We start from the raw sequence: 21,722 nt of genomic DNA on the forward strand, positions 1-21,722 counted from the left end.
TACAAAGTAAAACCAAACCAAAAGGTATTGCATAATTGCATATAATGAAGTTTTCTTATTCTGGTTTCTCACAACAAGCTGGCCAAAATATAGTTTCTTTATATACTGAGAAATCAGTTACTGAAAACCTGTAATTATTTTACTAATTTCATTTTCCTCAATTACATATTCCCTTCCCTTTGGAAATTAAGAGGTTTTGCATGTATTTACCATTGTTTTTTGATCTGCAGTTATTATGTTATTATGACAAACTTACTTTTCTTTGGACCATTGTTTTCACTGATGATAACAGAGTTGTTTCTGTCACACATGATTATTCCTCTCTTCCAGCAGCTGTTGCACAACACTTTTGCCTCCTTCTTAAATCTGCAATTCCAGAGGCTCTACCACCATCGCCTTGGCCCTGACAATTGAGCTCTTGTGATGTAAATACCCTACAGGCTCCTTTACAAGTGAAAACAAGTAGTTTATTCTGGTTTCCTTTTGGATGCCTTCTGAATGTGATCCTTAAGTAGAATTTTAAAAGCAGAACATACTACTGTCTGGAAAACTGCCTGAAAACTACTGCTGGAAGCATCAATGGTTCTACAGGAGACAGGATACCTATGAGGACAGGTCAGTCAACATCTCTAATGCTCTTGGCAATGGACACCACTACAGCTCAAACAGCACTTCTCAATGGGTAAGGAAAGAAGGTTGATAAAAAGAGTGGACAAATTGGTTTAATAGGAATTTTAGTTGTAGTCTCAGAAAAATGCTGTGACTTCAGATGAAAGTCCCAGCTGGCCCTCAGTTAGTGTGGACCTTAACTTATGCTTGTTTTATAAGCCAGGAGCCCACTGAACTATCAACTAATGGTTCTTCCTGGCCTGACCCTGTGTACCTCCTGGTGAGTCAAATTCCAATAGGAACTAAACCAGAGTACAGGATTGGGTCTACAAAAGATTCCCCAAAACTGGTGAATAAGAGCAACAGACAATGCTGAAAATTTCGATTTTGATTTTATCTCAGGAGCTGCGAATTTTGAAACGGTCTGTGTATAGCGAAATGCAAGCACAGTCAAATTTCTCAATTTTATATAGTAATTTTCAATAGTCAATTTTGTGACAAAACTTCCAAACAGGCAATGATACATCTAACATTGAATCTAGCATAGACCTGCAACCAACAACAGTGATAGAGGGCAGCTTATGATTTCCTTACCATCCCTTGGAAAAAACTATACTATGACTTACTAAGAGATGGTCCCAAAAATTCTCCCACATATATCCCACGTAGAAATACAGTGTAAACTATATTTGTGGTAGAAATAGAATAAACTCAACTTTTAAGACATGCACCAAATACGGGTGGATACAGACATACACCAAAAAAATAAAATTTGCTAGCATAACGTAGGCTAGGAGAATATATTTTTGGACTTTGTAGCCAGGTTTTTAGTAATTTTATCAAAGTTCCTGAGAGTTGTTCTCTTGACATCCCTTCTGTTGATCTTACCCTCAGGGCATATGCAACCTTCCATTTCTCAAATCCTTTTGTCTTGTAATCCCCATGCCATGAGTCACATTTGCTTTGTTTGTTTGAGACTGATGGGGTCAGGAACCTTTGAAAAAAGGCAGGAAGATGACTTCTCCCCAAGGAGTAACTGAATGTGCTTAGGCAGAAAAATTTTCAATATGTGAGATGAGGCGCTTGGACAGGAAGAACTCAGCATTAGGTGAAAATAGGACATTGCAGAGATGAGAGAAGAGATAACAAGACCATACCTGAGCAGTGATTGAAATTATACTTACTGGGGATCTGGGAGGCACTGTGCATCATTGGCTGCATCTCAGAAAACTGTCATATTGTTGATCTAAGACCAAGCCTGAAAGAAAGGACTCATTTGTGAGCAGGAGAAAATTTTTTTACGGATACTTTCAATCTTCCTTTGTTTTGCTTAAACATTTGTTAGGACCCGCCCCTGAGGCAGGGTAACTGAGGTTTTTGTTAATAGATCCACTGGGCTGCATTAGAGTGAAACAACACTGAATAACCAGTGTGTGTATGTGCATATATCTATATCTTTATCCATATATCTGTATCTATATATTTTGGGACAATTTGGTTTCAGTGGAAAGGAGGTATGTAGCCGTTTTGGTTATTGTCTATAGGACTATAACAATATAAAAGTATAAAGATAGCACATAAGGAAAAGAGAAAAGTAGAAAGAAAGGACAAGAGTAGAGTGTGAGAGGAACCCCTGGGTCCACCAACAATACTTGGTTCATGCAATTTAGATATCTATAGGTTGAAGTGATGGTCACTGTCTTGACCCGTTGGGAGTGGGGAGAGCCTGTAAAACAAGAAGTTCAATGGGTTCTAAAGTTCAGTACATTCAGGTTCAGGTAGAAACACCTAGGTACCTGCCTTGGTAGGGGAGTTTTACACTGTTTTACACTGTGCATAGCAGCACTATGGATCATGCTTAATTCTCTTGTGGAAAGCCCCAGAAATGAGTTAGGGGCACTTGAGAGGTCTTTGGTGGTTGATGATCCCTTCTAAGACATGATGGCTGTTTCTCACACCTGCATAGTTGAGCCAGTTGTGCCTTGTCAGAAGGGATGAACACCTTCAGACTTCTGTGTAGATGTCCCAGTGCCTCCAGGGAGGTGGGGAGAGGGAAATTTTACACCTGAGCCCCATGGGGGGAGGAGGACGTTGGCATGATAAAAAGCATTTTCCCACCTCGGAGGATCTGCTGCTTATCTACCTTTTCACTTACCTGGCTCAAATCCCAGATTGTTGCTAAACAAAGATTAAGGTTTGTTTTGATCATCCTCTGGTGGGAGTGCACCCTCTCTGCACCTGGGCTGTTCCTTTGCAGATCTGAGGTTTTGCCACAACACACAAAAACTCTGCTCCCATTTGGTTGGGGGGTGCAAATCTGGCCTTAGCAAAGCACCTGCTGCTTTTGCAAACATCCAATTGTTTAAGTCTTTTAACCTTTAACATTTGTCTCACAATTACAGAAGCCTTCTGCTCAGCAGGACTATGTACATGCACCTGTCCACTTATTTTTTGTTCCTGTTCATTCCCTGGCAGCTATTCTAGTTTGTCCCCTAATTCTCCTTCCTGTTTCCTGTTTCTAGCCCCAGCCTCTGTCCTTGGAGGAAGCAGCTACTCTGGTCTTCTACCAGAAGGCTGTTAATTAGTCACAATTTGGCTGGAGATTTTTCTTCTTCTTGATATCACGTCCTTACTTAACATGCACATAATTGTCCAGTAAGGAAGCTTCTTCCTAGTCCTTCCTAGGGCAAATTATATCTTCCATCTCCTTTGGGATCTTTCCAGTTAAGACTCACGAAGTGAGTCTTAAAAGGTTAACCTTTCTTGCTCATTTCCAGCCATTCCACATATTCCATTACTGCCGAGTTGAAGTATCTTGAGGCTATGGCTGCAGATGTCACTGGCTGGCAGTCACCCCTGATTTAGCCAACTTTCCCCATACTTTATTGGCAAGAACAGAGCTCAGAGGAAACTGCCTAACATGCAAATGCTCTCTTAAAAAAGAAAAGTACCTGAATGCAAATTAAGGCAATATTTTTGGGGTGTGTAAACCCAGGAAGAGTGTTACCATTTCAAGCAAAATTTCATCTAATCTAGAATTGTCTCCAGTCATCAAGAAAATATTTAGAATTTTGATAATATATGATGTGGGTTTTTAGGGGTACATTTCCAACATGTAACAATTTTCATTTCATGGAATTCCTGAACCTGTGGTGATAGTCTCCTAGTTAATGATAGCCTTGAGGTTTCTTTTTGCTGCCATGAATTTGTTCTGATACTTTTAGAACTTGTATGAGTTTTATCATCTGTAAGATTCTTTAGCAGAGTTTGGTGACATAATCATGCAGTGTGGATGTGGTTAGCTTTCTGACTATGCCTCCTGCAAATTTCCAATTCAAGTGACCTAATTCTTAGTGCAATAAAGAATTATGTCTTCTGAAGACCCTTCCTTTATCATGAAAAGCACTCTTCAAAAATAATGTGGAAAATCAGAGATTTAAGTTGTTTCTTTCATCGTCAATTTCTCCTGTGGCTGCCTAGTATGTTGCAAGTGCTTTAGCAGCAAGGATCCCATCTGGATTGGGAATTTTTTAACAAGGAAGAAAGATCTGTTGGAGTTGTTAGCTACTCAACAGAGGTTGGAATTTTCTGATTGTATTCTACAGCATTTTTAAGACAACATGAAACAGATTCAATGAACTTTGATGGAGGGTATGTTCCTTAGGTACAACCTAGTTTCAAGAGAACACCTTTTTTTTTTCTGAGAAACCAAGGCTGTTCTGAACAGATAAGACTGGCTAATAAAATAAATGAGACTAGCTCATTTTGATGGTCAAAGGGGATGGATGGACAGAAGATACCTGGGGCATAGCAAAACTGCTTTCTTGAAAGTGGAGTTTCTGAATGAAGTTGGGAAGAATCGATGTTCCCTGTTCCCTCACATAGCCTAGACTAATTAGGTATAGACTAATAACTGTAACTGTGTCTCTTTATCTCACAGTTTCATATTGGATTGGTTTTTTCTACTGAAATTCAAAGCCCATATAATCTTTTGTTGGATCTCAGCAGACTGCTCTAACACAGGATCATTAAGAATCATAGAATTATTAAAGTTGGAAAAGATCTCCAAGATCATCAAGCCCAACCTTGTCCAATCCTACTCAGAATGTACCATGTTACAAGGTGTTTCTGCAGTCTCCTAGACATTAAATATCATATTTACTTTGATTTAAGATAGAAAGTTTAATTCACAGCTTTTCAGAGCTAATTGACTAATTTCAAAGCTGGGAGCAAGTGTGTGTCACTCCATATTGCTCTACAGCAAAAGGCCATCTAGCTCAGTGTCCTGCCTCCAACATGGGTAAGGAATAAATTGCTAGGCAAGAGTTTAGGCAAGTATCTGGCACTGCCTCCTCAAACTATTCTCCCAGCTTCTGGCAAACTGTATCTCAGAAACCTCCTAAATAAAAGGAGGTCTCTGAGATACAGTTGGCAATTTTGTTCGGTTTTTCTGGTTAGGCATGTGTGGGGAGACTGCTGCTTTTCTGCAGCTAGGAAGGAAACTTCTTCCCTGTTAGATGCGTGAAAGGAATTGCCCTTTGTGAGACAGCACAGAGTTCATGCAAACCTAAATTTTTTTTCAGGCACACACAAAACTTAATCTGCATAATAGCAGCCACTGCTTCGCACAACCGAGCTGTTAAATCAGTTCTCATCTCTGCCTATCTGGAAGTGTTTTCTGGAAGGATCCATGTTTCTTCAAACTTAATGGTTCTGGGGAAGTCCATTGTTTTGTGGAATAGAGGAGGGTTTCTCCTTAACAATTCCTATGACCACTGGAGTCTTGACCTACTTCTATCCATGCATGTGCCACAGGCAGCAGAGAGATTATGGCAGGGAGGGGCTTTTCTGCAGTGAAGTCGGTGCTGACAGCGGTGTCTGCCACGGTGCCACAGGGACTGATGTGGGTGACTCAACAGGGGTTGTTCCATTTGTTTCAGTACTGAAACAATGCCACAGCAGGATGCTGGAAGCTACATGGGGGATGAGATGTAAAAGCCTCCTTTTCAATGCTCCATTACTCTATTTAGTGTTTGCTTGCCTTCTCTATTGTGTATTTGATGAAGTTTTAATTATTATTTATTATATTGTTAATGCTACATGCCAAACACTGGGGATGCAATGAAGATGGTTGGTAAATAAAATAATTAGTATTATGCTCGAGAATAATGGCCCCTTGCACAGTGAATGGCATGAGTGAGCTGGTACTTCTGCAAAACTATTTTTTTTTACTATTCATAGTTTTACTATTCACAGTCATTCTGTACCTTTTCTTCCTACGTGCCAAGTCTGTAATGAAACCTTCCTTCTTGTTTCTTATGGTAGATAAGGAGTTATATCTACTTTGAATTTTCAGTTTAATTTCCAGGTATGAAGAGTGTCTTGGCCAAAGCTGCAAACTTGTGGCTAAACCAGAAAGAGTCCTGGTCCCCAGTTATTTTTCAGATAATTGCATTATCTGAAAGACTCTGCAGTCATCTATTTAGGTATTTATGGGTAAAGGTCTTTATCTGCACTAAAAATGACATTAAATAATTTAACAAGTTGTCTTTGTTAGTAGGCTAAACAGACAAAGAGCACGGTGGTGCTTTTTTCATCACAAAATGAAAGATATCATTCTACTATCCAGTTTTGAATTTTTTGAAGCTGGCAGGAGCCTTGAATTGTGTCTGTAGATTTTGCTTTGCTCAGTTTGTATAAGTGAGCAATTGGCAGTAACAGCCATGTCAAGCACAGAGGAGAATTAGATATCAGTTGAGGGAATAAATCAACACAGGAAGACCTTGGAAGCAAATGCATGAGTTATGAAAGAAAAAAAAAATACTCTTCAAAAGGCAGGAGCCTGTGATTGTTTACAGCTGTCAGGAAACATCGATACTGCTCCCAACCTTCTTTGCTATTTAAGGAAAGAAAAGAAATATGAAGAATTTAATTTTAATTATGTAAAATAACATGCCAGGGAAGTAGGCCATGCCAGGGCCTACTCTGCATCTAATATTTCACATAATTTGCTTGCTGTCCTGGCTCAGATCTGCTATACATGCCTGTCATGTGAACTGCAGTTCCCCAAGGCTTTGGGATTATTCAGGTTTGTGCCATAGCACTCTGCTGCTATTGCTTTAAACCTGATTAATGAATTGGAAGTTGAGTTGATTTAGTACTTCAGGTTCCAGCATAAAATTAATGGTTGCAGAAACTTGTTGAGGTTTTTTTTTTTTTTTCAGTAAATATTGCCTTATTCTTCCTGTTGTTGTTGAAGAAAGGCAGAGAAGAGCAGTAGGTTAAAATTCAATATAACTGTTTCATTAAGCTGTGGAAAATCAGATGCCAATGAAGGGACAGAAATTGAGTGTAAATTACCCCTCCCAAAAAAATTTCCAGGCAGTGTTGGAACAGGTACTTCAGCTGCAAAGACATGCAAAATTGCTTCTCTTTTGTTCACCTTCCAGCTAGGAAGACGTTCTCTCCCCACTTAACAACAGCAGCAGCAAAAAAATACAAACAAACAAAAAAAATCAAGGGAATGATCAAGGTCTGCCCAAGTAAGAGCAAATACTTTTTCCTTCCTCCTTGGGGCTGCCTGGCATGACAGTAATCAAGTGTCCCACTACCCTGGTACAGCCTGAGAACAGGAAGGGTGCCTGGGGCAGCAGCACGCCCCTGCTGCTATGCCAAAGTGCTACAGAGCACTACTGTGTTTGCTGTGCCCCCAGCTCAGAGAGGAAGTTTTGTTTCATCTGTTCTGGCAACTTCACAGTTTCCTTTGTAAGCTCCTGAAACTGAGCTGTGGTTGTGTCACATGAGATGCAAAGGGCAGGGGAAACTGGGTTGGGATCAACAGCACAAAAATCTGAAAACACAAGTGAATCAACCAAGCATTTAAATCATAGGATCATGAAGATTGGAAAAAATTCTGCCCTTTGCATAGGTGCAGCGGATGAAAATCAGCAGTCAGAAAAGAAAAGCTGCTCCAAGAGCACCAAAAGTGTGCCATTGGGATAAGCTACCAAGAGGTCCATTGGCCTCCTCCTGGGAAAGCTGTCCATGCCTAAACCTACCCTGCAATGATGCAGGCAAGGACAAGAAGCTAGAAAGCTACTGCTTCTAGAAAACAAAACCCTTTTCCAACCCTTTCTACCCTTGCCTCTCCCTGTTGATGAAAGGAAAAGGCAACGGAGTGTGTGTAAAGTTCTTTGTGGTGCAAAGTAATGAAAAGGCTACATTACTGGGTCAAATTCTATGTTGGTTTTCAAGGATAGTAGTATGGATTTTAGAGCTTCAGGGTACTCATAGCACAGTATTAATATGTTCTAAATCTTGGGTCTGTCATACAGATGTAGCACATCTAGTGAATGGAACTAAACAAACCCAAATAATCCCATGGGTTTATGTGGGATGATGTCTCAGCTTCAGGTGCTTCAAACTCTGAGTGTTCATTTCCTTTAATATGGTCTCCAAAGGTTTGCAGTTCAAAGGCAAAAAAAAAAAAAAAAGCTGAGCATTTGCAGTTAAATGACACTTTGTATTGTTTATTCTATTAGTGATAGTGATCCACATGCTTGTATCGTTCTTTCTATCAGAGTTTGACACTTGTATGTCTGTTGTTGGGCTGGCTGATAGTTACAAAAGGCTATTGCTTCAGTCTTTGCTTGAAACACTGGAATGAAGCCTGGCCCTCTTGGACATTTTAAGTAGCTGGTTTATTTGTCTTTCCAAAGCAATTTATCTAAATAGGCCAACACAGTCAAATTACATGGGATTCTAAATACATTCCACTGCCCAGTCTGACATCTTAATTAGAACTTTTAAAAAATAATGATTACCTTTTGGCTCCCAGAATTTCACTAACCTCTCTTAAAAATTGGCCAGTGAATATCACTAGCAGCCACACAAAACTATTTGTTTTTTAAAGTTGATCAGACTTTCCATTGGCACATATCCTGGCCAAAGGGAAAAAAAAAAAAGAAGGCTGCAAGAAGAAATACAATTTCTGCTGGTTCAAAAACACAAAATCAGGGAATAACTGATAGTTCCAGGGAATAACTGGTAGTTCCAGTTGTAATCTTGATCTTGCATAAAACCTTTTTATCCACCTTTGTCTGCTTTATAAAACCATTTATTTTCCAATATAGTGTAACATGCTTGTGTTGCACAATATTGTGAATAATTTAAAATACCACAATGATTGCATTGGCTTTCCCATGCTGTTTCCAAATTTTTTTTGCTGCAGGGACTGTGTAAATGGAGCTATTGCTGTTAAGTGTCATTCTGAGTTTTTCTGTATTCATTTATAAATCACCTCATGTGTCTCAAAGTGGACTATCATCTGTGAATGAAGGAGGATAAATATCTACTCAGGGCGAGACTTTGGAGCGCATGAAAGACAAACAGCATCAGAGCTCAGAGATGAGGATTTAACAAGATGCTAGCTAGCATTACTGCTTCCTTTAATTTTTTGTGGGTTTTTAAAGTGAAAAAAGTTTTAGACACTTTACAAACTTCTTGAATTCAGTCAACTAATTTACACCAATCTTTCAAATAAAACAAACACCACCAGCCCACCCCTCCCTAATTTCAGTTGTCAGAATTGCAAATGGTTCTCTTAGTATTTTCCAGGTGCTTGTCTAGATACTGAACTGGAGAGATTGATGATTTCTTTTAAGATAATTGTACCTTACCACAACTTAGATCAAAACTCCACTAGTCAAAGTAAAGTGAATATAGTTTTCTAGATATTAAAATAAATGTGTTAAATATTAGTTCAGTTATCAGTTTTGGTGTATAAGAACAAGGCTCCATTCAATGGAAATTAAATTAGAAGTTTCATTCCACATGCCAAATGCAAAGCAGCCTCTGAGAGACACAAGCAGCAGGAACTGAGCCTTGAGACAACTTCCAACCATATTCATGACCACTTTCATTCTAAGTGACCAAAATGAACCTAGCCTGACATGAAATTCCATAAAAAGCAGAAAGCTGAGATGTGGGATGTTCAGAACATACTGTTTTGATCTACAGATCCACTTGTATTGTTTGCTAATGCAGACAGCCTTTGTGACTTTGTGAAGTTTCTGCTTTCTGTGAGCACTTTTTTTAAAGCAGTTGGCAGTATTTACTGTTTTCTTGAATATCACTTTCACCTCCACAGTTACATACAAACTATCTGAAGGAAAATAGCTGGATAAACACATCATATGATGTGTGAGCAGCTGGATCAGAGGTTGAGCACAAAGGATTACAGTGACTAGAGTGACATCAGACCGGTAACCTGTCACTAGTGGGGTTCCACAGGGCTCCATCCTCAGCCCTGTACTCTTCAACATCTTCATAAATGACTTGGATGCACAACTGGAGGAGATGCTAAGCAAGTTTGTAGATGATACAAAACTAGGTGGAGTTGTTGACTCCCTCGAAGGCAAGAAGGCTCTGCAGAGAGAACTCAACAAATTAGAGGGCTGGGCAGTCACCAAAATTAAATGGAGTTCAGCAAGGGAAAGATTCTGCATCTGGGATGGGGCAACCCTGGATGTACAGACAGACTGGGGAATGAGAGACTGGAGAACAGCACTATGGATCCTGGTCACTGACAAGTGAACCTGAGCCAGCAGTGCCCTGGCAGCCAGGAGGGCCAGCCCTGCCCTGGGGTGCATCAGGCACAGCATCACCAGCCAGGCAAGGGAGGGGATTGTCCTGCTCTGCTCTGCTCTGTACTGGGGTGGGGTAGGGTGGCCGCACCTCCAGTGCTGGGGGCAGTTTTGGGTGCCACAATATAAGAAAGACATTGAACTATTTAGGGAGCATCCAAAAGAGTGTGATGATGGTGAAGAGAGCTTCCTTGAGAGGAAGCTGTATGAGGAGTGGCTGAGGTCACTTGATCTGTTCAGCCTAGAGGATACTGAGGGGAAACATTGCAGTTACAACTCCCTCACACAGGGAAGAGGAGGGGCAGGCACTGATCTCTGTTCTGGTGACCAGTGACAGGACAGGAGGGAATGGCCTGAAGCTGCACTGATGAGGGAGGTTTAGGTTGGATATAGAGAAAAGGTTCTTCTCCTGGAGGGTGGTTGGGCACTGGAAGAGGCTCCTCAGGGAAGTGGTCACAGCACCAAGCCTGAAAGAGCTCAAGAGACATTTGGACTTGGGCATGTGATGTGATTCTTGGGGCTGGTGCTGTGCTGGACCAGGAGTTTTCCTCAGTGACACTTGTGCATCTCTTCCAACTCAGAATATTCAGTGATTCTGTGGTTCTGATAAAATAATGAACTTCAGAAGTTTGAAACTGTGTGTGTAGAGACCATAATACAAATCAGTTACTATATTCCTTATCTGCTTGTTGCAATTCTGTGGACATACTACTTTTATTGTACTGAAGATTCATGCTACATTTCCATTATCACAGTATGTCTAGTATTTTCCATTAAAATTTCAGATTATTCTGCAGTTTAAGACAGTACTATTTGAATCTCATGATAGATTATACAACGTACAGAGGAAAAAAAGGTCAGTACCACGTATCTCTGGGATTTCTGCCTTGTAGTTTAGCTGAGCCAAAAAAGAAACTGGTAAAGAGCCAGGTTCTTAAGCAGAACACTCACTGATTTGGGCTGGAATGGGTTCTCATCCTGCCTTATTCAATACAGTCAGTCTTATCTGCTTTACTCTCTCTGTATGAAGAGAGTAGAGGAATGCAGTTAAAATCATGGGAACCTGCCATCCTGAAGCCGTTGCTAGTAAGGAAGGCATGAGCAAAAATTGACAAAGGAAGGGATGGATGGATGGATGGATGGATGGATGGATGGATGGATGGATGGATGGATGGATGGACATCCAGCAAGCAGAATAAAGCTATCAAACACTGAGGAATGCATATAGGAATCTGCATGAAACAGAGTGGAAATAATTAGGAAGGTCAGAGACTTGTCAACAGTGGAACTGTTGGCAAGATGGCTGCAAAAGTCTAATTGAAGAGACAGTGAAATAAGAATTCATCAAATGCAAAGTGAGAATATGATGCTAAATGAGAAAAGACAGAGGATTTGTGAGGACAGAAATTCATCTTGATCACCTAAGAATGTCTGCTCTGCATACATCCATTGTCTTGTGTTTGTGCAGAAGTTCTAGAAGCTGTGCTTTTTGCTAAGGAAATTGGAGCCAGTTGGGAGTTCTCAGAAAGAAATTTAGAGATGAAAACAACGATACCAAAGTGAGAAGTCCTTGCTAATGCCAAGAAAATATATGTGAGACAACAGGTAGAAAAAACTTCACATTATCAGTGATAGAAAAGGGAATAAGAGTAACAGACCTGAAAAAATAAGAGTGAAAATTGAAGTTGAGTAAGATGCAGAGAAAAAAGAAGGAAGAGATTTAAGACCTAATATAATACATGACCCAATACAGTATCTCAGTCAAAAACCAAACAGAGCATGCTGAAATCAATGACATTACTTAAGGAAGAAATATTGATTTTATTAGGAAGAGGAAAAAGAACAATTAGATTATTTTTTATCTTCCTAAAAGAGTGAAAAGTCAAGTATGCTGAGATATAAAAAAAACACTGCAAACATGATTTTGTTTATTGGCAAACAGGTAAGTGATAACACAAGATTATGACTAATAGATCAAAACAGTTTGCTGTTTATGGAAAGCTTTGCGAGAAACAACAACCAGAGTTGTCCTGGGAATGAGAACCTAACTGTTTTACACACTAAAATACCTTCTCTCATGCTCCTGAACAAGCCAACCCTCTTCAGAAACACTCTTAATGAAGGACAATACTTTGCTAACCAGCATGACAGGATTTTCAACTAATACAGGGTATATATAATCTGTACTTCTGCAGCAGGACTTCCTCCCAAGCAAGGTAACTTAAAGCTTGTCTTAGTTTCCTTTCTGAGTAGAACAGCCTTGCCCACAGCTGCTGTGTTGCTGGTAAAAGAAGAGCAGCATTTATTAACTGAATTAATTGTTCATCTTTGATGGCATATTTTAAGGAAAAAATAGGACTGGGTCAAAACTTTACTGACAGTAGAAGCATACCAATATTCATAGCAAGAGAATGTGGAAGAGAAGAAAACAGTATCCTCTGAAGCATTAAAGATTTATTTGTTTAAACATTTTCTTTGGGAATTTCTAATACCTTTGGAATTCTGTCAGCTTAATCTAACCAAGCAGTGGATGCTTGCACAGGTACTGAATAAACACTGTGCTGGAGATAACTGCACATTTTTAGCACCAGTAAGCACAAAGAATTAGAATTTCCAAGCTGAACAAATGTTAGTTTTCCAGTTGAGTGAATAAAACCTGATGTGCTTAATCCAAACTGATTAGGCAGTGCTTGAGCTTGTACTTTGTGTGACTTCTTTATTAAGGTGTTTCTGTTGGCAAATGTTTTAGATATCCACTAGTTTGTTTCTGAGATGCTGGATAATAATTGACATTTGAAAAGAAGGGAGAAAAGTCTAGGAAATCTAGGTAGGAAGCAAAACTTCCACTCTTCAACAAAATTAGAAATTAAATGAGTTAGAAATGTAAACCCTCTGCAATCAAAAGGAAAGCAAGATAGGCATCAAAGTTCAGTTTATGGATGTCACATTAGGGTGAAATCTCATCACAGTAAAGTACATTCCAAAATTATCATCAGTTTCAGAAAGGACAAATAACTAGGATTCCCTTTCTTTATCTTGACTATACCTGCTTGAGCCATTGAGGAGCCTTTCAATCTCAGTTTTTGATTTGTGTAAGTCAATAAGAATGGAACCTTGACAGTTCTCATGTGCAGGATCTAGTGCACCAGGTTCCATCTTTCTTTGACCATACAGGCAGGATTTTGGAAGTCTCACAACAGTAGCAATAAATTCAGTTTTTCATGCTGCAACCTAGAAGCTATTCTCAAATTATGAGATTTTCTTCTCTTCAAATTTTGGCTATCTTAAAACCTTCACTATTATTGACCCTGAAACCTTCTAAAATTCATACATATCATCCCAGTTCCACTCTTGCTGATCACTCTGTAATATTAATATACATCTTGGGTTTATGTTTTTTCAAAAGCTCTGTAAAAAAATTCACAGCTCTAAGTACATAATAGCTATAGTGGAATAGTCAATCCTTTAGGATGACTGACTCAGTTTGCAGAATTGGTGTAGTTGACTTCAGATGCCTTCACATAATATTAGCAAAACTTTAATTCATTATTCATAGCTTGAGGTATTCTGAATATTGTTATCAGTTCTGTTTTATGTTTGGACTGCAGTATAAATGGCAGGGATTTTTTGCCTTATGGAGTAATTAGTTTTGAGAAGGACACTGAAGGTGGTTGAAAAAATGTCTGCATATGGTTTGAATCAGAAACAGCCATCTGAAGGGAGAAGTAATAAGCAAATCAGCCAGCCAGCTAAACAACAGAATATAATTCCTGCTAAATCTTTGGCACAGAAGTGCCCTCCCAGTGCCCCAAAGCATCTGGGAAATGAGTATGACATTCAAAGCCTGACAGATGGTGTGAGGATCCTGCATGTACTCAGGCCATGCCAACTGAGGATACCTGGTCTTTCATGGTCCGAATTGCACTTGAATGCAAAAGAAATTTTCAATCTTCTTAAAATTGAGACCATCTAGATGAAAACAATGTCTGGTTTTGCTGGTTTTGATGAGAAACAGAACAGGTTGGATATTGGAACAGAACACTAGAGGCTTCAGAGTGAAAATTGAAAGCTTCTCTCTGTGAAACTGGAATGTTTTCTGATCCATACTCTTCCTTAAATGATCTCAGGTTAGCAACTCTGTTTTAGTGAGATATTAACTCTTTCTGAGACAGATTTTTAATGGAGGATTCTGCCAGTCCTATTTTTTCTGGAGAGCAAACCAAGGTCCCTTGGGGCAGGAAACAAATTTAAGTGGTGTTCTGAGAAGTTTGGCTCCCTGGAACATGGTTGAATAGGGCAAACAATACATGTCTGTACTTGAGCAGCCAAGCAGCCTTTCAGATGGCTGGCACTTCCACAAGATGGGCAGTCTCCACGGCAATATTAGTTTAAAATTGGCTTAAAACATGTCACTTTCCCATTCTAAGGGACAAAGCTCATATGAAACAAGAGGCTACACTACATATGTAGCAATTTTGCTCCAAGTTTTTTTAGTTTTTGAAAATTGTTTCCAACACTGATGTCTTCAGCATGCCAGTTTTCATGGTATTTTTTAACTTATATGAGTTGATGATTTTGCTTGGTTGGTTGGGGTTTTTGGATAACATTTTATTTTTCTGAATTTACATATTATGTGTATCAGCTTTCTACTTTGCCATGTTGGTGTAATTTTGCTTTGTCATAAGGCTTCCTAATAGTCAATGTGCATTCACCACGTGCCTCTTTAGGCACCTTTGGATAGACACTACTGCTTGAAAGGTTCTACCTCTCTTAGATGTTCCTTCCAGCTGTTTTTAAAAGAAAAATTCTTGGTCTTTTGTATTTTTTGCTTTTGAAAGAGAATGCAATTGTGTAGATTTTTTGAATTTGTTTTCTTGTGTTTTCTTGATGGGTGTTTTTTTCTGTTTCATGGATACTGAATTTAAGATTTTAAGGCTGACGCTACAATTGTTTAATTATAAAGATTTTAAACATGGTTCTGAGCACTACTCAGCAACAACTGAAGGGCATCTTCTGTTGTGGGATCCTTAATCACTCCCCCATTAACCATTTGTGGATTGTATGTCCAAACATAGGACCGGAGTCAGAAGTGTGATATCCATTCTATAGACATGGAGTGTGTTCAAGTCCAGAGCTGGCCCTTGCAAACAGGATCAGTTGTTACTATTGAGGCAGCAACTGGCACTTCTTTCAAAGGGCTGATCTGTCATTTACAGTTCATAAGTGATGCAACTCCATATTTATAGGAAAGAAAGAGCTTTGCTTCAAGCTACAAATACAGAAAAGAAAGACTTTAAATATTTCTTTAACCTTGAAAAAATAACTGGTGAGCACTTTTGATTTCTATACCCAACCCACTTTTGAAAGCTTGAGTACTTTACCAGCTCTGCATCAAAATCCCTGATATGGATTGCTGTAAAAATCAGGCCACCTTCTGAACATTATGAAGTCACCACTGAACATGAAAAGGTTCTAAGTTAAGAAGCAAATGTTCCTTTCCCATTATTATAATTTCTTATTAGTTATAATCTGAAAATACGGTACATTTCCCTTCTAGTGTACCTTTTTTCTAAATTGCATTTACTTTCTTTACCAGAAAGTTTATGGAACTGTTACAGCTTCTAACTAGCTCTGATTAAAGGCATACTTCCTCTGTGCATTTGTGCTTTTCAGCACAAATTTGGGAACTAGAGCTGTCATCATGGCCAATGGCCTTGCCTGAGCAAGTTATACTCAACATCCTCAGGTTTGCATTAATAGAGCTAATAAAAATTTTGATATTTGACTGATTGTGCCACATTAAAGGTTGTAGGCTGAATAGGACAATTAAGTAGAACGAAAAATCATCGCTGATAACTCTCAACTAAGATGAAGAGGTATTGGCAGGGTGCAGAGATATTTGTTGTTTTATATTTCATGCAGATCATGTCCTAAGTACTTTCAGTAGTACTTTTCTACTTTCTTCTAGTACAATCTACTTTTAAGATCAGAAAAATTTACTTCAGTAATTTTGTAACAGAAAAAGTGCAAACTCTGAGTCAAGGAGACTAATATTAGTATGGCAGAATCTGGATAGTTTTGTTTGCATTCTGCAGAAGAACTTGGTATTACAACTTTTGCTATCCAGATGTGTTTCTAATGAACAAGAGTCTGGACCAGTCTCTCCTCTTAATTTTCTTTGTGTGGAGAAGATTTAAATGAAATTACAGCCTGCTTTCTGTAACTTGTAGGCCAACCTTCATTACCTTATATACTACCTAAGATCAAGGCTGAAACAATAGTTGAAACTCTGAAGCTGAAAATAGCTTTTACTGAGTAGCTGGTAGAACATATCCTGCTTATGAGCATTGTGTTTAATTTGCATTGTTTCATACCCTGTAATGGAAAGGAGTCTATAAGATTCTGGAATCTGGACCACAGTGTCTGCTTCCATTGTTGTAGAATTCAGTCCTGTGGAGACAAATGCAGTTGTCATCTTTGCTTTAGTATTAAACAGTTCTCCATAATGACATTTTAGAGCTGCAGGCACAGTTTTGAGCTGTGACTGCAAATTGTTACTTGGCTGGTAAAAATCAGTAAGGAGGTGTTAGAGCCATTGTCTGAAGCTTATTTTTGAACGCCTTCCATCTAAAAAGCAAGATGCCAATTTCCTTTGAGTTCTTTTTTTTCTGGGTTTCCCTTGGCTTCCCTAATGGATAACTGTTTTCTGATGCTAACAAAAATCTTCAGCATGTCTCTGTTTTGAAGTTTTCACTCTCATTTAAGACATGGTGTAGGGTCTCCAGCAACACACGAATTTCACATACATAATTATATATGCTGTAGGAAGGGATCTGATTGTGCTCACTGATGAATTTCTGTTGAGGGAAGAAGAACTTATGCTAAATATCTCAGATTTAGCACATGCCTTTAACGTCATGTACCTGCAGCCGCTATTGATGTTTATCCAGACCTTGACATGACTGATCACAGTTCATTTTTGAATATCACTATTCATTTCTTCCTGAATGTTCACAGGGAGCAATAGTGCACAGCTGCCCCAGTGGGAGTAATTGACTTTAAATATGAAGTTCACAAAAATATTTTGTCTGGCTGCTTCTCTGTCTTCTCATCTTCTGTGCAGTACATGCTTTTTTAGGCTAAAACTTTTGTCGTGCAATACTGCCCTAGGAAAGATCTGTGTCATGTTGTGAATACAGTCAGTCCTGGTACTGGCAGAGACCTCAGAAGGATTTTACATCCATATACTAAATACTAATATAGCAATATGTTGATAGCTAGGAATATTTTTCCCCTACTATTTAGCCTAAATTTGTTCATAAAGGAACAAATAGTTTAGTGTATTATTTCAAATTTAGGTGAAGAAATACAGATATGTTTATATTTAGAACCTTTAGCTCTTTTAAGTAGGAAACACCTTTTCTTACTAATGCAGTCAGATTGTTTGATAAAGTTATCTTAGCTTCCTGGCTTTCACTTTCACCCTGCAGATATTATTAGGTTCAGTATCAATCAGTCAGCTTAACTGCTGTGTGCTACTAGTGCCCAGTCTGATAAAACGTTAATGACTGACTTTTATAATGGCATCCAAGGATTTCAAACTGTCTTCTGCCAAAGATTACTTTACTAGTCAATCTGTCCTTCATCTCTTTAACACCTGACAAGGAGTTAAAGACATCAGTCAATTACAGAAATTACGGTGTAAGAACATGTGAACAGCCATTCCCTGTCTGAGGAGTGATCTATGTAATTTATCAGCCTGTCCGTGGCACTGCCCAGCGGAAAAGGCCTGGAGAGGAATGAATGTATTGAGTGAACTCTGTGTTCAGTTTCCCTTAAGCAGTGGTTTAGAAACTGCATCCAGAACACTTCCAGCTATGATAATACTTTCCATTATTCTGATTCCTGAACCCTTTTTTATTTATTTATTTAGTGCTCAATTCAAATTGTAATGGATTCCCCATTGTAATGACTTGTTGAGTGAAAAGTGGTTCCTTGTTTTTTGCATTAAAACCTTCTGCCAGATCACCCATTTTACTTCCCTAGCCTGGAAAGCTATGAAGAGCAGCAGAACAGGATCTGAAGGATCCTATCCAGATCCCATTAGCAGAGGGACAGAAGGTCAAGACACCAAGAACAGCCATGACTACCAGACTTCATGCATTGCAATATCACTTGCAAGTGTCAAGGCCCCTTTGTGCTAGCAGTGATACAGACTTCTGAGAGAGAGTACAATGCTAAGAATTGAAACTCTAAACAGAAGAAGCTGCCAAAGTGGAATAATGAAAAAACAGGGTTCTTATTCTTTCTGTCTGTTTGGAAAAAGCTGGAAAGTCACAATTATTGCTGCTGCTACCTAGACAGATGGCTGGGAAATACCCTTGTTCACCATCCTCCCACTTTTACTCAACTTTCTTCAGCTACTTTACACATTTCCTGCTTGGATTCATATCAGGAAAAGAAGCAGAAGTTATGCAAAAGAGTCAAAATGTGAATGGTCAGCAGAGAAGTGGTTCCCTCGTATGAACCTTATTGCACCAGGATCTCTGAGACAGGGATGTTCAGAAACCACCTGCTGCTCTCTGCACGGGACCACAATTAGTGCAGAATATAAACTCCAAGATGACAAGTATTGACTGCTACTCAGGGAAGCAAGAAGCTGCAATGGGCAGGAGAAGGTAGAGAAAGTTCCAGATGAAATATTCTATTAAGATTTATAACTACAACAACCTTATGCCCACCCCTCTTATGTTGATGCTCCCTTGTATAACACTGCTGTCAATAAAAGTGCATTCAGACATTGAATACTAATTTGTGATGCCAAGCATGAAGCTGGGGTAAGATTTGAAGGAAATATAAGAACAAGAATTTATCCCAGAATCTGCAGTTCTAAATTTGTAGCATGACTGCACCAATGAATGTCTTAAAACCAAACCAGAAATAGTACATGTAGACAATGACAAGAGAAGGTAAGTATAGGCAATTCCATACTGATATTTCCCCAGAATATTCTCCCAGTAATCAGGAGTCTACACATCCCTCTAAGACTTTGATGAATTTTTTTTTTCTGTGGGTTGTACATTCCCTTTTTGAACCTGCATGACCTTTGTCTTCTATGGCCATAGGTTAAACAGCACAGTGATCAAGAAGTACCTCCTTCTGATACTCTTGAATCTAGCCCTTATCATCTTGCTGTTCTCTAGTTATTATATTGAAAAGTTTACTAAAAATTCTTCCACATTTTATTCTTTATCTTTTAAACCACTACTATATTTCAGATTAAATGGTCTCAGTTTCAGATTGTGGAACCTTAGTTAATTAGTGTTTTTCTGGTTTGGGCTCCCTACAATACTACTACATGTCCTTTTTTGATATCTCTTCCAATTTTCCTTCTTTTGGGGAAGAGAGGTCAGACCTACTTACAGTTTTCACAATACCAATGAGTCAGGGAGTTATAGAGTGGGATAATCCTGTTCTTATGACTGCTGGTGTTCTACAGTCTTTTTCTGACTGTTACAAATTATTCAGATTATGTTTTCATCAAACTATTTAGTAAATCCTCAACATTTTCATCCTGCCTTGAATTAGTCAGCCCAGAGCAAGAGTTTATATGTGAAGTTCAGGTTGTTTTTCCCCATAGGCATTTATCTAAGCTGAGTTTCAACTGCCATTTCTTTGCCAAGCCACTCATTATCATAAGGCTTTTCTGAAACTGTCTCTCTTCTTTATTGCCTTGAATAGTTTAGTGTCAGCACCATTCCTTGTCACCTCAGTATTCTTCCCCCTTTAATTCATTTATGAATACACTGAGGACCTCAGGTCCCAGCACAAGACCCTGTGGGACTCCACTGTCTTTTTGTTCTTTGGCTCTGTTTCTGATCTCCTAAGCAGTTCTTTATCCATCCAAGGACATTCCCATGTTGTTTAGATTATTTAAGTGTCTTTGGGTGAGGAACATTACTGAATGCCTTTTGAAAATACAAATAGACCATATCAAAGGGATACTCCTTGTCCACATTCTTAATTGCTTCTTCAGAGAAATTAAATAAATTTGCAAGGCACAAATTTTCTGTAAAAAAACCCACAAGAAACAGTGTTGACTCTTCTCTATTCGTATTTATCCACATGTCCATTAATTTTAATATGTAGGATAAATTCCACTAACATTTCAGAGGGCTGGGAGGGTCATTGGTGAGATCTTCCTTGGGTGTCTCTGAAACTTCTGGAAAATAATCAGTGTCCTGTTGGCCATCCCCTAGCACCAAAGCAGTTTTAGGTACAAGATGCAATATACCACAATTAGTGCCTCCCTTCTTCATCTTGAGTTACCTTAGGGCTTTAGGGTGAACAGAAGTTGATGATAGCTTATAATTAATTTCTTATGCCCTTTGCAAGTTTCTTACCATGGTTTTTTTTCCTTCTTCTTTTTGACTCACCTTACTGTGCTATTTTTTCACTTATCATGCCTCCACTGAAATTTTCTGAAGGGATGCTTTCACACTTTAAAAGCTGATTTTATTCTGCTTTCTTCTGGTGCTTTCTGAGACTTTCTTTATGTGCAGTACTACTTTGTCCCGAGAATCCAATAGATGGTGGCTGTTCCAAGCTGTGGTTGGAAGCTGCTGATAGGAGGAGTGGCTGTAGAGCAGACCAAAGTAAAAAGAAAGAAGCAGTGAAGGGGAAAGGAATATATTTCTAGTGACCAAGCATCTTGATGTGGCTCTATCGGACAGCAGGAAAATGTTACCTATGCTCCAGCAATGGAGTTTGGATAGACTCATGGTATTGCTAAAAGACATACAGGATGTTTACTGTAGAGTAGAAAGTTGAACTCAGATCTTTAAGGTCCAGGACTGTCACACAGCCAAAGCACCAGATGGATCTCTCTTGCTCTTTTAGTAAGTGCCATTGCTGGGACGATCTTAGTCCTGTTAGCAAGTCAGCATTTTCACTAGAACAGTGGCTTGAATATTATTACAAATGAACTATAAAGAAAGGAAAATAAAAGCAGAGAGATCAGGACCAGTGGCTTTCAAGAAGCATGCTTCTTTTCTTAAACATTTAGCTGGTTGCTTCAAGAAGCAGCTGTGGGAAAAGGGGATTAAATAGGGGAAGTATAAGACATGCAACTGGGATGTGTACAGCTTCCCTTGAGAAAGAAAACTGAAAAAAATGCATGGAAATATTTGGGAAGAAAAAATGCTTTATTCTGCCAGCTTACAATGTCAAAGTAAAAAGGCCCATGTCAATATTTTTGTTTATTCTGAGATTTAATTTTGCTAGATGCAAATAGTAGAAAAACAGACATAAAATGAAGGGAACAAAATGTCAACATGCTCATCTAAAGAATTAATTTTATTTCAATGGAATTTAAGAACACTATTTCTGTATGTGAAATTATGGAGCATTTTAAAAAATCAACTAATGAAAAATGTTTACTGGGAGATGTACTTGTTCTTACCTATGGTT

Source organism: Agelaius tricolor, unplaced genomic scaffold, assembly GCF_023055355.1.
Source record: "Agelaius tricolor isolate 1412-34295 unplaced genomic scaffold, bAgeTri1.0.p SCAF_5, whole genome shotgun sequence".
Lineage (NCBI taxonomy): Eukaryota > Metazoa > Chordata > Aves > Passeriformes > Icteridae > Agelaius > Agelaius tricolor.